The sequence below is a fragment of the Phalangium opilio genome, unplaced genomic scaffold, assembly GCF_054372755.1.
Source record: "Phalangium opilio isolate 3A_F unplaced genomic scaffold, DU_Popi_V2 ptg000487l_1, whole genome shotgun sequence".
Taxonomy (NCBI): domain Eukaryota; kingdom Metazoa; phylum Arthropoda; class Arachnida; order Opiliones; family Phalangiidae; genus Phalangium; species Phalangium opilio.
In genome coordinates, this window is record NW_028324237.1 from 219044 (window position 1) to 236909 (window position 17866).

At 45.6% G+C, this 17866-nt stretch overlaps 21 non-coding genes across 21 annotated transcripts; all 21 read right to left on the minus strand.

Moving 5' to 3' along the window:
* Positions 1–174: 174 nt before the first annotated feature.
* Positions 175–246, minus strand: TRNAP-CGG (transfer RNA proline (anticodon CGG)). The gene has a single exon. It is a non-coding gene; the product is annotated as a tRNA-Pro (tRNA).
* A 1745-nt stretch (positions 247–1991) lies between these two features.
* TRNAP-CGG (transfer RNA proline (anticodon CGG)) lies at positions 1992–2063 on the minus strand. The gene has a single exon. It is a non-coding gene; the product is annotated as a tRNA-Pro (tRNA).
* Positions 2064–2632: 569 nt separating this feature from the next.
* TRNAP-CGG (transfer RNA proline (anticodon CGG)) lies at positions 2633–2704 on the minus strand. The gene has a single exon. It is a non-coding gene; the product is annotated as a tRNA-Pro (tRNA).
* Positions 2705–4073: 1369 nt separating this feature from the next.
* TRNAP-CGG (transfer RNA proline (anticodon CGG)) lies at positions 4074–4145 on the minus strand. The gene has a single exon. It is a non-coding gene; the product is annotated as a tRNA-Pro (tRNA).
* A 569-nt stretch (positions 4146–4714) lies between these two features.
* Positions 4715–4786, minus strand: TRNAP-CGG (transfer RNA proline (anticodon CGG)). Its single transcript has one exon. It is a non-coding gene; the product is annotated as a tRNA-Pro (tRNA).
* Positions 4787–5835: 1049 nt separating this feature from the next.
* Positions 5836–5907, minus strand: TRNAP-CGG (transfer RNA proline (anticodon CGG)). Its single transcript has one exon. It is a non-coding gene; the product is annotated as a tRNA-Pro (tRNA).
* Positions 5908–6155: 248 nt separating this feature from the next.
* Positions 6156–6227, minus strand: TRNAP-CGG (transfer RNA proline (anticodon CGG)). Its single transcript has one exon. It is a non-coding gene; the product is annotated as a tRNA-Pro (tRNA).
* An 889-nt stretch (positions 6228–7116) lies between these two features.
* Positions 7117–7188, minus strand: TRNAP-CGG (transfer RNA proline (anticodon CGG)). The gene has a single exon. It is a non-coding gene; the product is annotated as a tRNA-Pro (tRNA).
* A 1049-nt stretch (positions 7189–8237) lies between these two features.
* TRNAP-CGG (transfer RNA proline (anticodon CGG)) lies at positions 8238–8309 on the minus strand. Its single transcript has one exon. It is a non-coding gene; the product is annotated as a tRNA-Pro (tRNA).
* Positions 8310–9358: 1049 nt separating this feature from the next.
* TRNAP-CGG (transfer RNA proline (anticodon CGG)) lies at positions 9359–9430 on the minus strand. The gene has a single exon. It is a non-coding gene; the product is annotated as a tRNA-Pro (tRNA).
* Positions 9431–9678: 248 nt separating this feature from the next.
* Positions 9679–9750, minus strand: TRNAP-CGG (transfer RNA proline (anticodon CGG)). The gene has a single exon. It is a non-coding gene; the product is annotated as a tRNA-Pro (tRNA).
* An 889-nt stretch (positions 9751–10639) lies between these two features.
* On the minus strand, positions 10640–10711 carry TRNAP-CGG (transfer RNA proline (anticodon CGG)). Its single transcript has one exon. It is a non-coding gene; the product is annotated as a tRNA-Pro (tRNA).
* A 568-nt stretch (positions 10712–11279) lies between these two features.
* On the minus strand, positions 11280–11351 carry TRNAP-CGG (transfer RNA proline (anticodon CGG)). The gene has a single exon. It is a non-coding gene; the product is annotated as a tRNA-Pro (tRNA).
* Positions 11352–11599: 248 nt separating this feature from the next.
* Positions 11600–11671, minus strand: TRNAP-CGG (transfer RNA proline (anticodon CGG)). Its single transcript has one exon. It is a non-coding gene; the product is annotated as a tRNA-Pro (tRNA).
* Positions 11672–12080: 409 nt separating this feature from the next.
* Positions 12081–12152, minus strand: TRNAP-CGG (transfer RNA proline (anticodon CGG)). Its single transcript has one exon. It is a non-coding gene; the product is annotated as a tRNA-Pro (tRNA).
* A 729-nt stretch (positions 12153–12881) lies between these two features.
* On the minus strand, positions 12882–12953 carry TRNAP-CGG (transfer RNA proline (anticodon CGG)). The gene has a single exon. It is a non-coding gene; the product is annotated as a tRNA-Pro (tRNA).
* Positions 12954–13362: 409 nt separating this feature from the next.
* TRNAP-CGG (transfer RNA proline (anticodon CGG)) lies at positions 13363–13434 on the minus strand. The gene has a single exon. It is a non-coding gene; the product is annotated as a tRNA-Pro (tRNA).
* A 1049-nt stretch (positions 13435–14483) lies between these two features.
* On the minus strand, positions 14484–14555 carry TRNAP-CGG (transfer RNA proline (anticodon CGG)). Its single transcript has one exon. It is a non-coding gene; the product is annotated as a tRNA-Pro (tRNA).
* Positions 14556–16405: 1850 nt separating this feature from the next.
* On the minus strand, positions 16406–16477 carry TRNAP-CGG (transfer RNA proline (anticodon CGG)). Its single transcript has one exon. It is a non-coding gene; the product is annotated as a tRNA-Pro (tRNA).
* A 569-nt stretch (positions 16478–17046) lies between these two features.
* TRNAP-CGG (transfer RNA proline (anticodon CGG)) lies at positions 17047–17118 on the minus strand. The gene has a single exon. It is a non-coding gene; the product is annotated as a tRNA-Pro (tRNA).
* A 249-nt stretch (positions 17119–17367) lies between these two features.
* Positions 17368–17439, minus strand: TRNAP-CGG (transfer RNA proline (anticodon CGG)). Its single transcript has one exon. It is a non-coding gene; the product is annotated as a tRNA-Pro (tRNA).
* Between the last annotated feature and the right edge of the window lie 427 nt (positions 17440–17866).

The window sequence follows — 17866 nt, forward strand, 5'->3', positions numbered from 1 at the left end:
CTTCTGCAAACCTCGGGTCCGTCCGGGATTTGAACCCGGGACCACTCACACCCGAAGCGAGCAACATACCCCAAAACCAACGGATCATGTATGACAGCGAGACATTCTCAACTCGTAGTCCTACAATTTAACTAGTTGCATTTAAATAGTCACCAAAATACTTCTGCAAACCTCGGGTCCGTCCAGGATTTGAACCCGGGACCACTCACACCCGAAGCGAGTATCATACCCCTAGACCAACGGACCATGTATGCCACTGAAACATGCTACACTCGTAGGTCTACAATATAACTAGTTGCATTTAAATAGTCACCAAATTACTTCTGCAAAATCTCGTGTCCGTCTGGGATTTGAACCCGGGACCCCTCGCACCCTAAGCGAGTATCTTACCCCTAGACCAACGGACGAAATATGACACTGAAACATGCTCAACTCGTAGGCCTACAATTTAACTCGTTGCATTTAAATAGTCACCAAATTACTTCTGCAAACCTCGGGTCCGTCCAGGATTTGAACCCGGGACCACTCACACCCGAAGCGAGTATCATACCCCTAGACCATCGGACCATGTATGACAATGAAACATGCTACACTCGTAGGCCTACAATATAACTCGTTGCATTTAAATAGTCACCAAATTACTTCTGCAAAACTCGGGTCCGTCCGGGATTTGAACCCGGGACTAATCACATCCGAATTCCTCTTCATCTCTTCATTGAGGAGGAGGCTGTCATGGGAGCCTACAGGCTCAACATTAGTGGCTGTTGGGTTCCAAGACTTTGGGATTACAGCCATACGAAGCTCTTTCGGGAGTACGCCGCACTTGAGCCGTCGCTTACGATGTGCTCTGACAAAACCGTTACCAGTTTTGATTTCACTAAGCCATTCAGCATCCACTTCCCCAGTCGGGCAGAGTGGACTAACCTGCTGCCTCTTGGCACTGGGGGTGAAACCATTTGGTTCACCGATGGCTCCAAGACTGATTCCGGCGCTGGCGCCGGCTATTACTGTCAAACCACAAGGGTCGGCTTTTCTGCTTGCCTGGGCACCTTCGCTAGTGTGTTCCAGGCTGAAATTGCCGCGATCTGTTATTGCGCAGATTACTGTATTAACAAAGGGTATACCGGACGGACTGTGAGAATTTATTCTGACAGTCAGGCTGCCCTGAACGCTCTGAACCAGTGTCAGATTACTTCTCAACTGGTGCGTAGCTGCCTCGACCTGCTAGCGCGACTGGCATCCTGCAACAGGGTTCTGCTGTACTGGGTGCCAGGGCATAGCGGATATTATGGCAATGAGCAAGCCGATAGATTTGCGAAAAGGGGTGCGGAGGCCAAGCTCTTGGGGCCGGAGCCGGCCGTCCCCATCCCCTACAGGCACGTCAAACGGTGTCTGCATGACAGGTTGACTGTCATACAAAATCAGCTCTGGCACAGCATGGAGGGCCAGAGACAGACAAAGTTGTTTGTCGATGGTCCCTGCAGGTCTCGTGCTAGGGACCTAATTTCGCTCGGCAGATGGGATATTAGGCTGGCCACCGGTCTTTTGACCGGGCATTGCCGGCTTAATAGGCACCTCCATCTGATGGGTTTTGCCGACGACCCTCTAGGTCGTGTCAGGAGAAGGAAGAAACATCCGCCCACGTACTTTGCGAGTGCGACTACTTCGCCTCGCTTAGATTAGAATATTTTGATTCACACACCCTTGAACCCTCGAGGGTCTCCTCTCTCACGGTGGAGCGAATTCTTCGCTACGCTGCAGCTACAGGCCTATTCAAGGCCTGATTACGAGGATGCACAATATGCCTTTGGCATCGGTGCTAGGGCGCGTACCCTCCTCATCAATAATAATAATAATAATAATCACATCCGAAGCGAGTATCATACCCCTAAACCAACGGACGAAATATGACACTGAAACATGCTCAACTCGTAGACCTACTATTTAACTAGTTACATTTAAATAGTCACCAAATTACTTCTGCAAAACTCGGATCCGTCCGGGATTTGAACCCGGGACAACTCACACCCGAAGCGAGTATCATACCCCTAGACCAACGGACCTTGTATGACACTGAAACATGCTACACTCGTAGGTCTACAATATAACTAGTTGCATTTAAATAGTCACCAAATTACTTCTGCAAAATCTCGTGTCCGTCTGGGATTTGAACCCGGGACCCCTCGCACCCTAAGCGAGTATCTTACCCCTAGACCAACGGACGAAATATGACACTGAAACATGCTCAACTCGTAGGCCTACAATTTAACTCGTTGCATTTAAATAGTCACCAAATTACTTCTGCAAAACTCGGGTCCGTCCGGGATTTGAACCCGGGACTACTCACACCCGAAGCGAGTATCATACCCCTAAACCAACGGACGAAATATGACACTGAAACATGCTCAACTCGTAGTCCTACTATTTAACTAGTTACATTTAAATAGTCACCAAATTACTTCTGCAAAACTCGGATCCGTCCGGGATTTGAACCCGTGAACACTCACACCCGAAGCGAGAAACATACCCCAAAACCAACGGATCATGTATGACAGCGAGACATTCTCAACTCGTAGTCCTACAATATAACTCGTTGCATTTAAATAGTCACCAAATTACTTCTGCAAAATTCGGGTCCGTCCGAGATTTGAACCCGGGACCACTCACACCCGAAGCGAGTATCATACCCCTAGACCAACGGACCATGTATGACAATGAAACATGCTACACTCGTAGGCCTACAATATAACTCGTTGCATTTAAATAGTCACCAAATTACTTCTGCAAAACTCGGGTCCGTCCGGGATTTGAACCCGGGACTAATCACATCCGAAGCGAGTATCATACCCCTAAACCAACGGACGAAATATGACACTGAAACATGCTCAACTCGTAGTCCTACTATTTAACTAGTTACATTTAAATAGTCACCAAATTACTTCTGCAAAACTCGGATCCGTCCGGGATTTGAACCCGTGACCACTCACACCCGAAGCGAGTAACATACCCCAAAACCAACGGATCATGTATGACAGCGAGACATTCTCAACTCGTAGTCCTACAATTTAACTAGTTGCATTTAAATAGTCACCAAAATACTTCTGCAAACCTCGGGTCCGTCCAGGATTTGAACCCGGGACAACTCACACCCGAAGCGAGTATCATACCCCTAGACCAACGGACCTTGTATGACACTGAAACATGCTACACTCGTAGGTCTACAATATAACTAGTTGCATTTAAATAGTCACCAAATTACTTCTGCAAAATCTCGTGTCCGTCTGGGATTTGAACCCGGGACCCCTCGCACCCTAAGCGAGTATCTTACCCCTAGACCAACGGACGAAATATGACACTGAAACATGCTCAACTCGTAGGCCTACAATTTAACTCGTTGCATTTAAATAGTCACCAAATTACTTCTGCAAAACTCGGGTCCGTCCGGGATTTGAACCCGGGACTACTCACACCCGAAGCGAGTATCATACCCCTAAACCAACGGACGAAATATGACACTGAAACATGCTCAACTCGTAGTCCTACTATTTAACTAGTTACATTTAAATAGTCACCAAATTACTTCTGCAAAACTCGGATCCGTCCGGGATTTGAACCCGTGACCACTCACACCCGAAGCGAGAAACATACCCCAAAACCAACGGATCATGTATGACAGCGAGACATTCTCAACTCGTAGTCCTACAATATAACTCGTTGCATTTAAATAGTCACCAAATTACTTCTGCAAACCTCGGGTCCGTCCAGGATTTGAACCCGGGACCACTCACACCCGAAGCGAGTATCATACCCCTAGACCATCGGACCATGTATGACAATGAAACATGCTACACTCGTAGGCCTACAATATAACTCGTTGCATTTAAATAGTCACCAAATTACTTCTGCAAAACTCGGGTCCGTCCGGGATTTGAACCCGGGACTAATCACATCCGAAGCGAGTATCATACCCCTAAACCAACGGACGAAATATGACACTGAAACATGCTCAACTCGTAGACCTACTATTTAACTAGTTACATTTAAATAGTCACCAAATTACTTCTGCAAAACTCGGATCCGTCCGGGATTTGAACCCGGGACAACTCACACCCGAAGCGAGTATCATACCCCTAGACCAACGGACCTTGTATGACACTGAAACATGCTACACTCGTAGGTCTACAATATAACTAGTTGCATTTAAATAGTCACCAAATTACTTCTGCAAAATCTCGTGTCCGTCTGGGATTTGAACCCGGGACCCCTCGCACCCTAAGCGAGTATCTTACCCCTAGACCAACGGACGAAATATGACACTGAAACATGCTCAACTCGTAGGCCTACAATTTAACTCGTTGCATTTAAATAGTCACCAAATTACTTCTGCAAAACTCGGGTCCGTCCGGGATTTGAACCCGGGACTACTCACACCCGAAGCGAGTATCATACCCCTAAACCAACGGACGAAATATGACACTGAAACATGCTCAACTCGTAGTCCTACTATTTAACTAGTTACATTTAAATAGTCACCAAATTACTTCTGCAAAACTCGGATCCGTCCGGGATTTGAACCCGTGACCACTCACACCCGAAGCGAGAAACATACCCCAAAACCAACGGATCATGTATGACAGCGAGACATTCTCAACTCGTAGTCCTACAATATAACTCGTTGCATTTAAATAGTCACCAAATTACTTCTGCAAAATTCGGGTCCGTCCGAGATTTGAACCCGGGACCACTCACACCCGAAGCGAGTATCATACCCCTAGACCAACGGACCATGTATGACAATGAAACATGCTACACTCGTAGGCCTACAATATAACTCGTTGCATTTAAATAGTCACCAAATTACTTCTGCAAAACTCGGGTCCGTCCGGGATTTGAACCCGGGACTAATCACATCCGAAGCGAGTATCATACCCCTAAACCAACGGACGAAATATGACACTGAAACATGCTCAACTCGTAGTCCTACTATTTAACTAGTTACATTTAAATAGTCACCAAATTACTTCTGCAAAACTCGGATCCGTCCGGGATTTGAACCCGTGACCACTCACACCCGAAGCGAGTAACATACCCCAAAACCAACGGATCATGTATGACAGCGAGACATTCTCAACTCGTAGTCCTACAATTTAACTAGTTGCATTTAAATAGTCACCAAAATACTTCTGCAAACCTCGGGTCCGTCCAGGATTTGAACCCGGGACAACTCACACCCGAAGCGAGTATCATACCCCTAGACCAACGGACCTTGTATGACACTGAAACATGCTACACTCGTAGGTCTACAATATAACTAGTTGCATTTAAATAGTCACCAAATTACTTCTGCAAAATCTCGTGTCCGTCTGGGATTTGAACCCGGGACCCCTCGCACCCTAAGCGAGTATCTTACCCCTAGACCAACGGACGAAATATGACACTGAAACATGCTCAACTCGTAGGCCTACAATTTAACTCGTTGCATTTAAATAGTCACCAAATTACTTCTGCAAAACTCGGGTCCGTCCGGGATTTGAACCCGGGACTACTCACACCCGAAGCGAGTATCATACCCCTAAACCAACGGACGAAATATGACACTGAAACATGCTCAACTCGTAGTCCTACTATTTAACTAGTTACATTTAAATAGTCACCAAATTACTTCTGCAAAACTCGGATCCGTCCGGGATTTGAACCCGTGACCACTCACACCCGAAGCGAGAAACATACCCCAAAACCAACGGATCATGTATGACAGCGAGACATTCTCAACTCGTAGTCCTACAATATAACTCGTTGCATTTAAATAGTCACCAAATTACTTCTGCAAAACTCGGGTCCGTCCGAGATTTGAACCCGGGACCACTCACACCCGAAGCGAGTATCATACCCCTAGACCAACGGACCATGTATGACACTGAAACATGCTACAATCGTAGGTCTACAATATAACAAGTTGCATTTAAATAGTCACCAAAATACTTCTGCAAACCTCGGGTCCGTCCGGGATTTGAACCCGGGACCACTCACACCCGAAGCGAGCAACATACCTCAAAACCAACGGATCATGTATGACAGCGAGACATTCTCAACTCGTAGTCCTACAATTTAACTAGTTGCATTTAAATAGTCACCAAAATACTTCTGCAAACCTCGGGTCCGTCCAGGATTTGAACCCGGGACCACTCACACCCGAAGCGAGTATCATACCCCTAGACCAACGGACCATGTATGACACTGAAACATGCTACACTCGTAGGTCTACAATATAACTAGTTGCATTTAAATAGTCACCAAATTACTTCTGCTAAATCTCGTGTCCGTCTGGGATTTGAACCCGGGACCCCTCGCACCCTAAGCGAGTATCTTACCCCTAGACCAACGGACGAAATATGACACTGAAACATGCTCAACTCGTAGGCCTACAATTTAACTCGTTGCATTTAAATAGTCACCAAATTACTTCTGCAAACCTCGGGTCCGTCCAGGATTTGAACCCGGGACCACTCACACCCGAAGCGAGTATCATATCCCTAGACCATCGGACCATGTATGACAATGAAACATGCTACACTCGTAGGCCTACAATATAACTCGTTGCATTTAAATAGTCACCAAATTACTTCTGCAAAACTCGGGTCCGTCCGGGATTTGAACCCAGGACTAATCACATCCGAAGCGAGTATCATACCCCTAAACCAACGGACGAAATATGACACTGAAACATGCTCAACTCGTAGTCCTACTATTTAACTAGTTACATTTAAATAGTCACCAAATTACTTCTGCAAAACTCGGGTCCGTCCGGGATTTGAACCCGGGACTACTCACACCCGAAGCGAGTATCATACCCCTAAACCAACGGACGAAATATGACACTGAAACATGCTCAACTCGTAGTCCTACTATTTAACTAGTTACATTTAAATAGTCACCAAATTACTTCTGCAAAACTCGGATCCGTCCGGGATTTGAACCCGTGACCACTCACACCCGAAGCGAGAAACATACCCCAAAACCAACGGATCATGTATGACAGCGAGACATTCTCAACTCGTAGTCCTACAATATAACTCGTTGCATTTAAATAGTCACCAAATTACTTCTGCAAAATTCGGGTCCGTCCGAGATTTGAACCCGGGACCACTCACACCCGAAGCGAGTATCATACCCCTAGACCAACGGACCATGTATGACAATGAAACATGCTACACTCGTAGGCCTACAATATAACTCGTTGCATTTAAATAGTCACCAAATTACTTCTGCAAAACTCGGGTCCGTCCGGGATTTGAACCCGGGACTAATCACATCCGAAGCGAGTATCATACCCCTAAACCAACGGACGAAATATGACACTGAAACATGCTCAACTCGTAGTCCTACTATTTAACTAGTTACATTTAAATAGTCACCAAATTACTTCTGCAAAACTCGGATCCGTCCGGGATTTGAACCCGTGACCACTCACACCCGAAGCGAGTAACATACCCCAAAACCAACGGATCATGTATGACAGCGAGACATTCTCAACTCGTAGTCCTACAATTTAACTAGTTGCATTTAAATAGTCACCAAAATACTTCTGCAAACCTCGGGTCCGTCCAGGATTTGAACCCGGGACAACTCACACCCGAAGCGAGTATCATACCCCTAGACCAACGGACCTTGTATGACACTGAAACATGCTACACTCGTAGGTCTACAATATAACTAGTTGCATTTAAATAGTCACCAAATTACTTCTGCAAAATCTCGTGTCCGTCTGGGATTTGAACCCGGGACCCCTCGCACCCTAAGCGAGTATCTTACCCCTAGACCAACGGACGAAATATGACACTGAAACATGCTCAACTCGTAGGCCTACAATTTAACTCGTTGCATTTAAATAGTCACCAAATTACTTCTGCAAAACTCGGGTCCGTCCGGGATTTGAACCCGGGACTACTCACACCCGAAGCGAGTATCATACCCCTAAACCAACGGACGAAATATGACACTGAAACATGCTCAACTCGTAGTCCTACTATTTAACTAGTTACATTTAAATAGTCACCAAATTACTTCTGCAAAACTCGGATCCGTCCGGGATTTGAACCCGTGACCACTCACACCCGAAGCGAGAAACATACCCCAAAACCAACGGATCATGTATGACAGCGAGCCATTCTCAACTCGTAGTCCTACAATATAACTCGTTGCATTTAAATAGTCACCAAATTACTTCTGCAAAATTCGGGTCCGTCCGAGATTTGAACCCGGGACCACTCACACCCGAAGCGAGTATCATACCCCTAGACCAACGGACCATGTATGACAATGAAACATGCTACACTCGTAGGCCTACAATATAACTCGTTGCATTTAAATAGTCACCAAATTACTTCTGCAAAACTCGGGTCCGTCCGGGATTTGAACCCGGGACTAATCACATCCGAAGCGAGTATCATACCCCTAAACCAACGGACGAAATATGACACTGAAACATGCTCAACTCGTAGTCCTACTATTTAACTAGTTACATTTAAATAGTCACCAAATTACTTCTGCAAAACTCGGATCCGTCCGGGATTTGAACCCGTGACCACTCACACCCGAAGCGAGTAACATACCCCAAAACCAACGGATCATGTATGACAGCGAGACATTCTCAACTCGTAGTCCTACAATTTAACTAGTTGCATTTAAATAGTCACCAAAATACTTCTGCAAACCTCGGGTCCGTCCAGGATTTGAACCCGGGACAACTCACACCCGAAGCGAGTATCATACCCCTAGACCAACGGAACTTGTATGACACTGAAACATGCTACACTCGTAGGTCTACAATATAACTAGTTGCATTTAAATAGTCACCAAATTACTTCTGCAAAATCTCGTGTCCGTCTGGGATTTGAACCCGGGACCCCTCGCACCCTAAGCGAGTATCTTACCCCTAGACCAACGGACGAAATATGACACTGAAACATGCTCAACTCGTAGGCCTACAATTTAACTCGTTGCATTTAAATAGTCACCAAATTACTTCTGCAAAACTCGGGTCCGTCCGGGATTTGAACCCGGGACTACTCACACCCGAAGCGAGTATCATACCCCTAAACTAACGGACGAAATATGACACTGAAACATGCTCAACTCGTAGTCCTACTATTTAACTAGTTACATTTAAATAGTCACCAAATTACTTCTGCAAAACTCGGATCCGTCCGGGATTTGAACCCGTGACCACTCACACCCGAAGCGAGAAACATACCCCAAAACCAACGGATCATGTATGACAGCGAGACACTCTCAACTCGTAGTCCTACAATATAACTCGTTGCATTTAAATAGTCACCAAATTACTTCTGCAAAACTCGGGTCCGTCCGAGATTTGAACCCGGGACCACTCACACCCGAAGCGAGTATCATACCCCTAGACCAACGGACCATGTATGACACTGAAACATGCTACAATCGTAGGTCTACAATATAACTAGTTGCATTTAAATAGTCACCAAAATACTTCTGCAAACCTCGGGTCCGTCCGGGATTTGAACCCGGGACCACTCACACCCGAAGCGAGCAACATACCCCAAAACCAACGGATCATGTATGACAGCGAGACATTCTCAACTCGTAGTCCTACAATTTAACTAGTTGCATTTAAATAGTCACCAAAATACTTCTGCAAAACTCGGGTCCGTCCGAGATTTGAACCCGGGACCACTCACACCCGAAGCGAGTATCATACCCCTAGACCAACGGACCATGTATGACACAGAAACATGCTACAATCGTAGGTCTACAATATAACTAGTTGCATTTAAATAGTCACCAAATTACTTCTGCAAAACTCGGGTCCGTCCGGGATTTGAACCCGGGACCACTCACACCCGAAGCGAGTAACATACCCCAAAACCAACGGATCATGTATGACAGCGAGACATTCTCAACTCGTAGTCCTACAATTTAACTAGTTGCATTTAATTAGTCACCAAAATACTTCTGCAAACCTCGGGTCCGTCCAGGATTTGATCCCGGGACCACTCACACCCGAAGCGAGTATCATACCCCTAGACCAACGGACCATGTATGACACTGAAACATGCTACTCTCGTAGGTCTACAATATAACTAGTTGCATTTAAATAGTCACCAAATTACTTCTGCAAAATCTCGTGTCCGTCTGGGATTTGAACCCGGGACCCCTCGCACCCTAAGCGAGTATCTTACCCCTAGACCAACGGACGAAATATGACACTGAAACATGCTCAACTCGTAGGCCTACAATTTAACTCGTTGCATTTAAATAGTCACCAAATTACTTCTGCAAACCTCGGGTCCGTCCAGGATTTGAACCCGGGACCACTCACACCCGAAGCGAGTATCATACCCCTAGACCATCGGACCATGTATGACAATGAAACATGCTACACTCGTAGGCCTACAATATAACTCGTTGCATTTAAATAGTCACCAAATTACTTCTGCAAAACTCGGGTCCGTCCGGGATTTGAACCCGGGACTAATCACATCCGAAGCGAGTATCATACCCCTAAACCAACGGACGAAATATGACACTGAAACATGCTCAACTCGTAGTCCTACTATTTAACTAGTTACATTTAAATAGTCACCAAATTACTTCTGCAAAACTCGGATCCGTCCGGGATTTGAACCCGGGACAACTCACACCCGAAGCGAGTATCATACCCCTAGACCAACGGACCTTGTATGACACTGAAACATGCTACACTCGTAGGTCTACAATATAACTAGTTGCATTTAAATAGTCACCAAATTACTTCTGCAAACCTCGGGTCCGTCTGGGATTTGAACCCGGGACCCCTCGCACCCTAAGCGAGTATCTTACCCCTAGACCAACGGACGAAATATGACACTGAAACATGCTCAACTCGTAGGCCTACAATTTAACTCGTTGCATTTAAATAGTCACCAAATTACTTCTGCAAAACTCGGGTCCGTCCGGGATTTGAACCCGGGACTACTCACACCCGAAGCGAGTATCATACCCCTAAACCAACGGACGAAAAATGACACAGAAACATGCTCAACTCGTAGTCCTACTATTTAACTAGTTACATTTAAATAGTCACCAAATTACTTCTGCAAAACTCGGATCCGTCCGGGATTTGAACCCGTGACCACTCACACCCGAAGCGAGAAACATACCCCAAAACCAACGGATCATGTATGACAGCGAGACATTCTCAACTCGTAGTCCTACAATATAACTCGTTGCATTTAAATAGTCACCAAATTACTTCTGCAAAATTCGGGTCCGTCCGAGATTTGAACCCGGGACCACTCACACCCGAAGCGAGTATCATACCCCTAGACCAACGGACCATGTATGACACTGAAACATGCTACAATCGTAGGTCTACAATATAACTAGTTGCATTTAAATAGTCACCAAAATACTTCTGCAAACCTCGGGTCCGTCCGGGATTTGAACCCGGGACCACTCACACACGAAGCGAGCAACATACCCCAAAACCAACGGATCATGTATGACAGCGAGACATTCTCAACTCGTAGTCCTACAATTTAACTAGTTGCATTTAAATAGTCACCAAAATACTTCTGCAAACCTCGGGTCCGTCCAGGATTTGAACCCGGGACCACTCACACCCGAAGCGAGTATCATACCCCTAGACCAACGGACCATGTATGACACTGAAACATGCTACACTCGTAGGTCTACAATATAACTAGTTGCATTTAAATAGTCACCAAATTACGTCTGCAAAATCTCGTGTCCGTCTGGGATTTGAACCCGGGACCCCTCGCACCCTAAGCGAGTATCTTACCCCTAGACCAACGGACGAAATATGACCCTGAAACATGCTCAACTCGTAGGCCTACAATTTAACTAGTTACATTTAAATAGTCACCAAATTACTTCCGCAAAACTCGGGTCCGTCCGGGATTTGAACCCGGGACCACTCACACCCGAAGCGAGTAACATACCCCAAAACCAACGGATCATGTATGACAACGAGACATGCTCAACTCGTAGGCCTACAATTTAATTAGTTGCATTTAAGTAGTCACCAAATTACTTCTGCAAAACTCGGGTCCGTCCGGAATTTGAACCCGGGACCACTCACACCCGAAGCGAGTATCATACCCCTAGACCAACGGACCATATATGACACTGAAACATGCTACACTCGTAGGTCTACAATATAACTAGTTGCATTTAAATAGTCACCAAATTACTTCTGCAAAACTCGGGTCCGTCCGGGATTTGAACCCGGGTCTAATCACATCCGAAGCGAGTATCATACCCCTAAACCAACGGACGAAATATGACACTGAAACATGCTCAACTCGTAGTCCTACTATTTAACTAGTTACATTTAAATAGTCACCAAATTACTTCTGCAAAACTCGGATCCGTCCGGGATTTGAACCCGTGACCACTCACACCCGAAGCGAGTAACATACCCCAAAACCAACGGATCATGTATGACAGCGAGACATTCTCAACTCGTAGTCCTACAATTTAACTAGTTGCATTTAAATAGTCACCAAAATACTTCTGCAAACCTCGGGTCCGTCCAGGATTTGAACCCGGGACAACTCACACCCGAAGCGAGTATCATACCCCTAGACCAACGGACCTTGTATGACACTGAAACATGCTACACTCGTAGGTCTACAATATAACTAGTTGCATTTAAATAGTCACCAAATTACTTCTGCAAAATCTCGTGTCCGTCTGGGATTTGAACCCGGGACCCCTCGCACCCTAAGCGAGTATCTTACCCCTAGACCAACGGACGAAATATGACACTGAAACATGCTCAACTCGTAGGCCTACAATTTAACTCGTTGCATTTAAATAGTCACCAAATTACTTCTGCAAACCTCGGGTCCGTCCAGGATTTGAACCCGGGACCACTCACACCCGAAGCGAGTATCATACCCCTAGACCAACGGACCATGTATGACACTGAAACATGCTACACTCGTAGGTCTACAATATAACTAGTTGCATTTAAATAGTCACCAAATTACGTCTGCAAAATCTCGTGTCCGTCTGGGATTTGAACCCGGGACCCCTCGCACCCTAAGCGAGTATCTTACCCCTAGACCAACGGACGAAATATGACCCTGAAACATGCTCAACTCGTAGGCCTACAATTTAACTAGTTACATTTAAATAGTCACCAAATTACTTCCGCAAAACTCGGGTCCGTCCGGGATTTGAACCCGGGACCACTCACACCCGAAGCGAGTAACATACCCCAAAACCAACGGATCATGTATGACAACGAGACATGCTCAACTCGTAGGCCTACAATTTAATTAGTTGCATTTAAGTAGTCACCAAATTACTTCTGCAAAACTCGGGTCCGTCCGGAATTTGAACCCGGGACCACTCACACCCGAAGCGAGTATCATACCCCTAGACCAACGGACCATATATGACACTGAAACATGCTACACTCGTAGGTCTACAATATAACTAGTTGCATTTAAATAGTCACCAAATTACTTCTGCAAAACTCGGGTCCGTCCGGGATTTGAACCCGGGTCTAATCACATCCGAAGCGAGTATCATACCCCTAAACCAACGGACGAAATATGACACTGAAACATGCTCAACTCGTAGTCCTACTATTTAACTAGTTACATTTAAATAGTCACCAAATTACTTCTGCAAAACTCGGATCCGTCCGGGATTTGAACCCGTGACCACTCACACCCGAAGCGAGTAACATACCCCAAAACCAACGGATCATGTATGACAGCGAGACATTCTCAACTCGTAGTCCTACAATTTAACTAGTTGCATTTAAATAGTCACCAAAATACTTCTGCAAACCTCGGGTCCGTCCAGGATTTGAACCCGGGACAACTCACACCCGAAGCGAGTATCATACCCCTAGACCAACGGACCTTGTATGACACTGAAACATGCTACACTCGTAGGTCTACAATATAACTAGTTGCATTTAAATAGTCACCAAATTACTTCTGCAAAATCTCGTGTCCGTCTGGGATTTGAACCCGGGACCCCTCGCACCCTAAGCGAGTATCTTACCCCTAGACCAACGGACGAAATATGACACTGAAACATGCTCAACTCGTAGGCCTACAATTTAACTCGTTGCATTTAAATAGTCACCAAATTACTTCTGCAAAACTCGGGTCCGTCCGGGATTTGAACCCGGGACTACTCACACCCGAAGCGAGTATCATACCCCTAAACCAACGGACGAAATATGACACTGAAATATGCTCAACTCGTAGTCCTACTATTTAACTAGTTACATTTAAATAGTCACCAAATTACTTCTGCAAAACTCGGATCCGTCCGGGATTTGAACCCGTGACCACTCACACCCGAAGCGAGAAACATACCCCAAAACCAACGGATCATGTATGACAGCGAGACATTCTCAACTCGTAGTCCTACAATATAACTCGTTGCATTTAAATAGTCACCAAATTACTTCTGCAAAACTCGGGTCCGTCCGAGATTTGAACCCGGGACCACTCACACCCGAAGCGAGTATCATACCCCTAGACCAACGGACCATGTATGACACAGAAACATGCTACAAGCGTAGGTCTACAATATAACTAGTTGCATTTAAATAGTCACCAAATTACTTCTGCAAAACTCGGGTCCGTCCGGGATTTGAACCCGGGACCACTCACACCCGAAGCGAGTAACATACCCCAAAACCAACGGATCATGTATGACAGCGAGACATTCTCAACTGGTAGTCCTACAATTTAACTAGTTGCATTTAATTAGTCACCAAAATACTTCTGCAAACCTCGGGTCCGTCCAGGATTTGATCCCGGGACCACTCACACCCGAAGCGAGTATCATACCCCTAGACCAACGGACCATGTATGACACTGAAACATGCTACACTCGTAGGTCTACAATATAACTAGTTGCATTTAAATAGTCACCAAATTACTTCTGCAAAATCTCGTGTCCGTCTGGGATTTGAACCCGGGACCCCTCGCACCCTAAGCGAGTATCTTACCCCTAGACCAACGGACGAAATATAAAACTGAAACATGCTCAACTCGTAGGCCTACAATTTAACTCGTTGCATTTAAATAGTCACCAAATTACTTCTGCAAACCTCGGGTCCGTCCAGGATTTGAACCCGGGACCACTCACACCCGAAGCGAGTATCATACCCCTAGACCATCGGACCATGTATGACAATGAAACATGCTACACTCGTAGGCCTACAATATAACTCGTTGCATTTAAATAGTCACCAAATTACTTCTGCAAAACTCGGGTCCGTCCGGGATTTGAACCCGGGACTAATCACATCCGAAGCGAGTATCATACCCCTAAACCAACGGACGAAATATGACACTGAAACATGCTCAACTCGTAGTCCTACTATTTAACTAGTTACATTTAAATAGTCACCAAATTACTTCTGCAAAACTCGGATCCGTCCGGGATTTGAACCCGTGACCACTCACACCCGAAGCGAGTAGCATACCCCAAAACCAACGGATAATGTATGACAGCGAGACATTCTCAACTCGTAGTCCTACAATTTAACTAGTTGCATTTAAATAGTCACCAAAATACTTCTGCAAACCTCGGGTCCGTCCAGGATTTGAACCCGGGACAACTCACACCCGAAGCGAGTATCATACCCCTAGACCAACGGACCTTGTATGACACTGAAACATGCTACACTCGTAGGTCTACAATATAACTAGTTGCATTTAAATAGTCACCAAATTACTTCTGCAAAATCTCGTGTCCGTCTGGGATTTGAACCCGGGACCCCTCGCACCCTAAGCGAGTATCTTACCCCTAGACCAACGGACGAAATATGACACTGAAACATGCTCAACTCGTAGGCCTACAATTTAACTCGTTGCATTTAAATAGTCACCAAATTACTTCTGCAAAACTCGGGTCCGTCCGGGATTTGAACCCGGGACTACTCACACCCGAAGCGAGTATCATACCCCTAAACCAACGGACGAAATATGACACTGAAACATGCTCAACTCGTAGTCCTACTATTTAACTAGTTACATTTAAATAGTCACCAAATTACATCTGCAAAACTCGGATCCGTCCGGGATTTGAACCCGTGACCACTCACACCCGAAGCGAGAAACATACCCCAAAACCAACGGACCATGTATGACACTGAAACATGCTACAATCGTAGGTCTACAATATAACTAGTTGCATTTAAATAGTCACCAAAATACTTCTGCAAACCTCGGGTCCGTCCGGGATTTGAACCCGGGACCACTCACACCCGAAGCGAGCAACATACCCCAAAACCAACGGATCATGTATGACAGCGAGACATTCTCAACTCGTAGTCCTACAATTTAACTAGTTGCATTTAAATAGTCACCAAAATACTTCTGCAAACCTCGGGTCCGTCCAGGATTTGAACCCGGGACCACTCACACCCGAAGCGAGTATCATACCCCTAGACCAACGGACCATGTATGACACTGAAACATGCTACACTCGTAGGTCTACAATATAACTAGTTGCATTTAAATAGTCACCAAATTTCTTCTGCAAAATCTCGTGTCCGTCTGGGATTTGAACCCGGGACCCCTCGCACCCTAAGCGAGTATCTTACCCCTAGACCAACGGACGAAATATGACACTGAAACATGCTCAACTCGTAGGCCTACAATTTAACTCGTTGCATTTAAATAGTCACCAAATTACTTCTGCAAACCTCGGGTCCGTCCAGGATTTGAACCCGGGACCCCTCGCACCCTAAGCGAGTATCTTACCCCTAGACCAACGGACGAAATATGACACTGAAACATGCTCAACTCGTAGGCCTACAATTTAACTAGTTACATTTAAATAGTCACCAAATTACTTCCGCAAAACTCGGGTCCGTCCGGGATTTGAACCCGGGACCACTCACACCCGAAGCGAGTAACATACCCCAAAACCAACGGATCATGTATGACAACGAGACATGCTCAACTCGTAGGCCTACAATTTAATTAGTTGCATTTAAGTAGTCACCAAATTACTTCTGCAAAACTCGGGTCCGTCCGGGATTTGAACCCGGGACCACTCACACCCGAAGCGAGTATCATACCCCTAGACCAACGGACCATATATGACACTGAAACATGCTACACTCGTAGGTCTACAATATAACTAGTTGCATTTAAATAGTCATCAAATTACTTATGCAAAAACTCGTGTCCGTCTGGGATTTGAACCCGGGACCCCTCGCACCCTAAGCGAGTATCTTACCCCTAGACCAACGGACGAAATATGACACTGAAACATGCTCAACTCGTAGTCCTACTATTTAACTAGTTACATTTAAATAGTCACCAAATTACTTCTGCATAACTCGGGTCCGTCCGGGATTTGAACCCGGGACCACTCACACCCGAAGCGAGTATCATACCCCTAGACCAACGGACCATGTATGACAATGAAACATGCTACACTCGTAGGCCTACAATATAATTCGTTGCATTTAAATAGTCACCAAATTACTTCTGCAAAATCTCGTGTCCGTCTGGGATTTGAACCCGGGACCCCTCGCACCCTAAGCGAGTATCTTACCCCTAGACCAACGGACGAAATATGACACTGAAACATGCTCAACTCGTAGGCCTACAATTTAACTCGTTGCATTTAAATAGTCACCAAATTACTTCTGCAAAACTCGGGTCCGTCCGGGATTTGAACCCGGGACTACTCACACCCGAAGCGAGTATCATACCCCTAAACCAACGGACGAAATATGACACTGAAACATGCTCAACTCGTAGTCCTACTATTTAACTAGTTACATTTAAATAGTCACCAAATTACATCTGCAAAACTCGGATCCGTCCGGGATTTG